Raw genomic sequence first — 8746 nt, 5'->3', positions numbered from 1 at the left:
GCCATGAAGAAGGGCCTTAACTTTTGAGAAGCTACCATCAGGAAAAAGTTCAATTTTTCCATGAGCGGGTACCTGAACTTTGCTCCGAGGAGCCTTTTTCTTACATAGTATACGAGGTGCTGGACACGGCCTTCCTCGCGAATTAACACGACACTGATGGAATTCTCAAAGACATCCATGTAGAGCAAGATGGGTTCCTTATCCATGGGCTTTGATAGGATAGGAGGGTTCGCCATATGAGCCTTTAACTGTTGGAACACTTGTTCAAACATCTCTGTCTATTAGAACCTCTGTCCTCCCTGAATGATGTTAAAGAATGGGATGCACTTGTCCATCGCCTTCGAAACGAAGCAGCTCAAGGCAGCGATCCTCCCAGTGAGGCCATGGACGTCCTTATGCCTTCAGAGCGACGACATGTTGATTAGGGCTTTAATCTTCTCAGGATTGGCCTCTATTCCTCGAGCACTAACGATGAAACCTAGGAATTTTCTGGAGGCGGCGCCAAAGGGGCACTTTTGGCAGTTCAACTTCATTCGAAACCTGCAGAGAACCGAGAACACCTCCGGAAGGTCCCTCACGTGATCAGGGGCCATTATAGACTTTAACAACATGTCGTCTACATACACCTCCATGTTCTACCCTAACTGTTCTTCGAACATACGATTCACGAGCCTCTGGTAGGTGGCCCCAACATTCTTCAGTCTGAAGGGCATCACCTTGTAGCAGTAGACTCCTTTGTTTCTTCGGAAGCTAGCACGCTCTTTATCCGCGACATGCATGGAAATTTGTTTGTATCCCGAGTATGCATCCATGAAAGACAAGAGTTCGTACCGGGAGGTGGCGTCGACCATCTAATTGATCTTCCGCAGCAGGAAACAATCCATAGGACAAACCTTGTTAAGGTCTGACAAAATATATGTAGGTCCTCCAGATGCAGTTTGGCTTAGGAACGAGGACCAGATTGGATACCCACTTGGGGTACTGTGCACTTTGAATGAAACTGTTCGCAAGTAGCTTGTCCACCTCCGCCTTTAGGGCCTCCAGTTGAATCTGATAAAATGTCCTCCACTTCTGCTAGATTGGAGCACCATTGGGATCGACATTCAAGGTGTGGAAAATGATATTTGGGTCAATTCATGTCATGTTTGGGTGAGACCAGGCGAATACATTCTAGTTTTCCTGGAGGATGGCTAGGAGAGATTTTCAGACTTTTTCCTATAAAATTTTCCCAATCTTTGTTTTTCTGTAGGGAGTGGCTGTGTCGATAGCTAACTCCTCGACTTCCTCCATTGGTTTGACCGCCCTCTCTTTTTAAACATGCAGGTCCAACTCATTGGCCTCCTCAACCAACGTCTCCTGCACTTCTGTATCCTTGGGTAGATACTCTCCTTGGACTACCTCCTTGACTACCATTATTGGTTGTGTGAGGTTAACATTGTAGCATTGCCTCGCCTCTTTTTGGTTGCCTTGGACCTTACCAATTCCCGAGTCCATGGGAAATTTCATGCACAGATGTTGAATGGAGGTGACGACACTGAACTCCACCAAAGCTGGACACCCTAAAATGGCGTTGTACATAGAGGGACAATCAACCACCACGAAAGTGAAATATTTGAAGGCCTAGAGAGGCTCTTCCCTTGATTTGGCCCATTGGTATGAGACCCTCTCCCAAGAATTCGTAAAGAGTCGAGGTGCACGGGGACAGGTCGCTTGTGGTCAGCCCGATCTTCTCATAAACGAACATGAATAGGAGGTTCACTGATCTCCCATTGTCCACCCGTATCCTAGCCACCATCTTATTGGATACCTGGCTCTCGATCACTAAAGGATCATGGTGAAGAAAGTGAACTCTTCGAGCATCGTCCTCAAAGAATGTGATGACTTGGTCAGTCATCCGCGACATCTGAGTTGACAAATGATCTAAAGCCAACACCTCATCATCGTGGTTTAAGGCCCGCACATACCTACTCTGCAAGCCCTTATAAGTGCCCCCTAAGTGGGCTCCTCCCTTGATAGTACATACTGTGCCATTCACTGGAGGGGGCCACTTTTCTGTTGGTTGTGTGTACCGAGCTCGGAGAGAGTGGAGCAGCAGGTTGCGCAGGTAGTACCACTGTTTGGATCGAAGCTTGCCGAGGCCTACTTTGAGCATATTGGTGGAGGTGTCCCAACTTTACGAGGTTCTCAATCTCATCTTTGAGCTAGCGACACTCATTGGTGTTGTGCCTTATATCATTATGAAAATGACAAATTTTGCTGGGGTCTCACCTCTCCTTGTCCCTCCAGATGGGTTGTGGCTTTCGGTAATGGACATGCTGTTTTGTGGCCACAACGATGTTCTCATGGGAGTCCACTAAGTCAGTGTACTCGGGTAGTTCCCTGTTCAGCTTGCCAGGTCCCATTTCCCTTGGGCTTTCTGCCTTTACCCTTGCCCCAGCGTCTACTGCTGCTGAGGGTCCAACTGGGTGCGGCAGACTAGGATGGAGTGGCAGCTCCAACATTGATTGCAAGCTGAAAAACACTTTACCCAGTGGGCACTGCTCTATATCCTGTCGAGCCAAACTGAAACCAATGGATGGCATGGCACTAAAGCCAACTGGCGAGATGCTCGCCAACTGGATATTAGGTTCCCGAAATGATAGGGCCATGTCCAGTCAAAGTGGGAAAAGGCAACGGCCCCCCCAAACGCTCCAATTTGGGCATCCTCCCAACTAATATATTCTTATGCTCGACGGATGAAGTCTTCGAGCTGTTGGCACCCTCTCCGCTGGAGGTCATCCCACAATGGGAACCCTGCACGGATACCAGCTTGCAAAGCCATTAGTTGTTGGCTATCGCTAACCCTCTTAGTCCTCGCAGCTTCCTCCTTGATGCATTTGATATATGCCTTGAGGAACTCGAATGGTCCTTCCTTTATATTGGCCAAAGCATTGACCTCAAAGCTCACCTTTGAAACTGCTATGAGCTGCCTTTTAGAAGGAGGATGACAGTTGGTGCTATGATTGAATTGATCCCGGCCTATGTCTCCTGAACTATTCATTTGCTGGTCCCACCCACAAGAGCCGCGGCTAGCCTCGAAACAGAGGCTAGCACCTCACTGACCCCCACACGGGCCGCGGCGCGCATGAGCTTCTCGGCCTCCCATGGCTGCGCGCGCACACGGGCCGCGGCACACCCCTCCTAGGGCCACGATTCTCACCTCCGAACCCAGAATTCCTCACCAGTTTTCTACCTTTTCTTCAAGCCAATCCTCACCAAAACTAGACTAACAATCCTAGGTAATTAACACCATCATTCTAGCTCAATAATAGCACTAAAACCCCATTGAATCCTACTCCAAAACTCAGCTAAGGCACCCAAAAGTAGACCAAACTTGACCAACATGCAATCCTTAAAACCAGCAGAAATTCAAGACCAAATCTTAATAATTAGAACTTACCGCTTACTGAATTAAGCTTCTGAACTAGTTCTCCCTATGCCTCAATCTTCAAACTTCAAGTTCCCTTAGATTTCCCCAGCTGAAAACCTTTAGCTTTAAGTTGATTTCCCTTAGGTTTCCCTTGAGTTTTCCTTAGAGAGTGAGAGAGAGAGAGAAGTAAGAACTATCTTCAGTTGGGAGGAAATTTGAGTCGGTTTCTAAAGTTTCTAAACTATTCTCCTATTTTGTTTTACTTGACTTAAGTCTAAAGGGTTACCTCAAGGCTCGGGGTACCAAAACGTCCCCAAGGGCAAAATGGTAAATTTCCCCAGTATTCCTGCCTAGACATTCTATCCTTAAATATATCTCCAAATATTTATTTTCATGTCGCGATAATCCCATAACACCTAGTACCCAAATTACCCCTCGACTCACCCCGAGTCCGAATCTCAACCCTGTTGTGACTCTCTAGCTAAGCGCTCCCCAAGACTGTCTCGGATCGTGCTGCATAGACATATCACATATATAACATTTATCACATTCATGTCCCTAATATCCAGACGGAGCCCACATGCACATTTAACTCACTAAACATGCATCACTATCATATATTCACATTAATTCACCCATTAACATATTAAGGCATATTAAATCATTTATTGCCCTCCAGGCACACTAATCAAGGCCCTAAGCCCGATTAGCAAATTCGGGTCGTTACAACGACCCTATTGTTTGTATTTTAGGGTGCAACCTTATTGTTTATGATTAATATATTTATGAATATTTGTGATTAATTTGCTATGATATGCATGTTTGTGAGTGAACGACAAAGGGTGGGAACGACGAAGGCCGAGAACGACAAGAAGTCAGGTACGACAAGAGGCCAGGATCAGCGTTGAGCACGCTGAGTACAGGCTGTTTGCGCGAGACCCTCCTAGGGTGCTGTATCCACCCACTTGGTGAAGATCGCGAACCCAGGGCCTGGTAAAGCGCCTAGGACGGCGTATGCCTCTATGTGTTTAGCTCATTGGTTATTTTTCTATATACAGTAGAATGTTATGTTATATGTTATATGTTGACTTTTCTTGTTGGGCTTCGGGTTACGGGTGCTCTATGGTACAGGTGAGGGCAAAGGAAAGGTCAACCAACCATGAGTACGGAGAGTGTGGAGCGACAGGTACATGTTCGGTCTACCTGACTGCTCCAGCTGGGGTTATTTTGGGAAAAGTGCTGTAATGAACCACTTTGATGCTTAGGTCAACCTTAAATGTATTTTTGAGTTGTAATACACTTTCTAAACAATGTGTTTGGGATCCCAACTGTGTAGCTTGTTAATGATTTCGATGAATGTAAAATATTTTATACTTAATGTCATTAAACGAGTTTTATTTAAGTTTAGTCATACTTTTAACCTAAAACCTCAATTAGCGAGCTAATGGCACATTTTTAACTCACATAGTAACAACTCTAAGGAAGTAGGGCATTACAATTTAGTATCATAGCGTGCCAAGGTTTATGGTTCTTGGAGATTGACCGAATATATTTGCTTGCTGCCAGTCACAAACTCGACTCAGGGTTGGTTGGTAATTAATGAATTATATGCTTAATTGCTTGCCTAAATTGCCATGTTTGCCTGAATATATATATATATATATATAGATGGAGCATGATGAATATGTTGTTATACGCATGATGTTACGACATGGCCCCTTGATTGTTATGTGTTATGTGTGTTATGTGGTCTTGTTGGTTATGGTTGATTGAGGAGATTGGCAGGTGGTTTTGGATGTTGTTATCATGCCTGATGTGCGGCGTCATTGGTTGCAAGAATATTGTAGTAATGCCTCGGCGATCAATCAGACTCCGTGACAATAGGGCCAAGGATGACAACCAGGGTCAGTACCCTCCGCCTGCCCCACCAAATTGTCAATAGTTATTCGCTGAGATGGAAGCTAGACTTCATCGAGTAGAAGAAGAGCTTTGACAGTTGAGGCAGCATGCCCCTTCTCAGGGCATTGGGTCACCAGTTCCACGACCTGTGGCACTAGTGCCGCCAGCCTGCTGTGGAGAATAGGTGGGAACCTTTGTATGAAAGGTTCAGGAAGAAGCATCCTCCCATCTTGGAGGGTGGCCCAGACCCACTGCGGGTAGAGCTAAGGATGAACATGATTTCTTCCATCCTGGATTTCATGATGGTGGAAGGGAATGAGAGAGTAGCTTGTGCTAGCTATATGTTGAGAGAAGATGCCCACATCTGGTGGGATGTTGTATCTCAGAGAAGGAATGTTGTAGTCATGACTTGGGAAGAGTTTAGAAATATATTCAATGAGAAATTTTACAGTGCTGTAGTCCGAGCTGTGAAGGTTGATGAGTTTATAACCTGACGTAGAACTGAATGACAGTTACTGAGTATACCTTGAAGTTTAACAGGTTAGCGAAGTTCCCGCCGGATTTGGTGCCTACTGACATGGCACAGAGAGATCGGTTTGTGCGGGGTTGAATGTTATGATTGCATGTGACATCAAGATAACTCTGGATCTAGGAACTACCACTTATGCACATGTAGTGGAGAAGGATTTATAGCTGAGGGGGCCGAGGATCAGATATGGAGAGACGGTGCTGCTAGGTGCGGAGGACGGTGCCTCCTATAATTGGATCTAGCTAGGGTAGTGGCCCTAGTGAGCAGAAGAGAAAGGCAACTAATTCTTTTGTTCCTCCTGGCTCAGAAAGGAGGGCACAGGGTGCTTTCTGTGGCCATCAGGGCGGGGGAGACAACTGGAACAGTTTCCCAGTATGTCCTCGATAGTGGCAACGACATCAGGGAGAGTGCATGATCAAAGCATGCTTTACTTGTGGGAGCATTAGTCATTTGAGGAAGGACTGCCCACAAGCCAGGAAGGAAAAGCCGAAACAGAGCGAAAATCTTACTCCTGCCAGAGTATTTACCTTGACCAAAACTGAGGCTGAGGCTAGACCCTCGATCATGACAGGTCATATTTTTACTGCCGGTTCCTCTTTTATTGCATTGATTTACTCACGGGCTACTCATTCATTTGTATCTGATAGAGTGATAGATCAGTTGCGTAGACCTAGTGATTTGTATGCTAGGGGATTTAAGACTTTGTTGCCGACTGGGGAACTGGTAGTCTCTAGGTGATGGGTTAGAGCATTTCCAATAGAGATAGACAGTACGGAGTTGTCTGTGAACCTGATTGAGCTAGCGATGGATAACTTTGATATGATCCTAGGGATGGATTGGTTATCAAAGTACGGGGCGACGATTGATTGCAAGCGCAGGATGGTGGCCTTTGAACCGAAAGGGGATGTACCCTTTGTATTTGTGAGGACTATGAATGAACCGCGAGTACCTATGATTTCGGCACTGAAGGCTAGAGACCTAATGCAAGAGGGTGGCATAGGATTCCTAGCGAACATTGTGGATACTTCTAGAGTTGTTTCGGTTGGACCAGGTGAGACCAGACTGGTATGTGAGTTTCCTGATATGTTCCCCGCAGATTCGCCAGGGTGGCCACCACACCGTGAGATCGAGTTCATAATAAAGTTGCTGCCAGGGACAGAGCCAATATCTAGGACACCTTATAGAATGGCTTCAGCAAATTTGAAGGAACTGAAGATTCAGTTCTAGGAGTTATTGGTTTTGGGATTCATTAGACTGAGTTTTTCGCCGTGGGTTTCTCTGGTGTTGTTCGTCAAAAAGAAGGATGGATCCTTAAGGATGTGTATTGACTACAGAGAGTTGAACAAGTTGACCATTAAGAACAAGTACCCACTACCTAGGAATGATGACTTGTTTGACCAGGGGATGATAGTGTTCACTAAGATTGACCTTTGGTCAGGCTACCACTAGTTAAGGATTAAAGAGGAGGGGATACCAAAGAACACATTCCTGGTTATGTCCTTTGGATTAATCAACGCCCTAGTAGCCTTTATGGACTTGATGAATAGGGTTTTCAAGGATTATCTAGACAAGTTTGTGATCGTATTCATTGACAAAATATTGGTGTAGTCTCAGTCATAGACAGAGAACGAGCAACATCTATTCCTGGTATTACAATGGTTGAGAGAGCATAGGTTGTGTGCTAAGTTCAACAAGTGTGACTTTTGGCTACCCCAAGTAACAATTCTGGGTCATATTATCAGTAAGGAGGGGATTATGGTGGACCCAAGTAAGATTGAGCTAGTGAGAGATTGGCCTAGGTCGAGCAATGTACCAGAAATTAGGAGCTTTTTAGGATTGGCACGGTACTATCGGTGGTTCGTTGAGGGATTCTCCAGAATAGCCATACCATTGACTGAACTGATGTGTAAGAAGTCAAAGTATGTATGGTAATATAGGTGTGAGAATAGTTTCAAGGAGTTGAAGCGGTGACTGATCACCGCTCCAATATTGAGTATGCCGTCAGACAATGAGAAATTTGTAAGACAGGGTTTGGGATGTGTACTGATGCAAGCTGGAAAGGTAATAGCCTACACGTTGAGATAGTTGAAGGAGTATGAGTAGAGGTATCCCACACATGATCTGGAATTGGCAGCGGTGGTATTTTCACTAAAAGTTTGGAGACATTATTTATATGGTGAGAAGTGAAAAATATACAACAACCATAAGAGTTTGAAGTAATTTACTCACAAGGATCTGAATATGCATCAGAGGCATTGGTTGGAATTGGTAAATGATTATGAATGTGATATTCTATACCATCCTGGGAAGGACAATGTGATGGCTAACGAGTTGAGTTAGAAGGGCCTGGGACAGTTGTTTAGTTCAAGACAAATATTATATAAGTTAGCTGAAGAGATGACTAGAGCATGTATTGAGTTGGTAGTCGGATAGCTAGCCAACATCACTCTTTAGTCTACGCTCCTTGAAAGGATCAAAGAGGCACAACGGGAGGATCCCCAGTTGAGAGAGCACAAAGAGGACGTCTTAGTGGAAGCGGGTAAAGAATTTTTTATTTCAGAGATGGGATTAGTGAAGTACAAAGGATGGATTTGCATTCCGATGGATTTCAGTATCCGGCGAGAGATCTTAGATGAGTCTCATACCGCTCCCTATTCTTTACATCCGGGTATGATGAAGATGTACAAAGATTTGAGAACTTTGTATTGGAGGTTGGGAATGAAGAGGATGTTGTGGATTATGTCGTCAAGTGTTTGGCTTATCAGCAAGTAAAGGTTGAACATCAGAGGCAAGCAGTGTCGCTGCAGAGGCAAGCAGTGTCGCTGCAGCCTCTAGGGATTCCGCAATGGAAATGGGAGAATGTCCCCATGGAAGTCATGGTTGGATTATCGAAGACTTTGGGACAACAT

Source organism: Humulus lupulus, chromosome 2, assembly GCF_963169125.1.
Source record: "Humulus lupulus chromosome 2, drHumLupu1.1, whole genome shotgun sequence".
Taxonomy (NCBI): domain Eukaryota; kingdom Viridiplantae; phylum Streptophyta; class Magnoliopsida; order Rosales; family Cannabaceae; genus Humulus; species Humulus lupulus.
Note: the sequence above shows the minus strand (reverse complement) of the source record.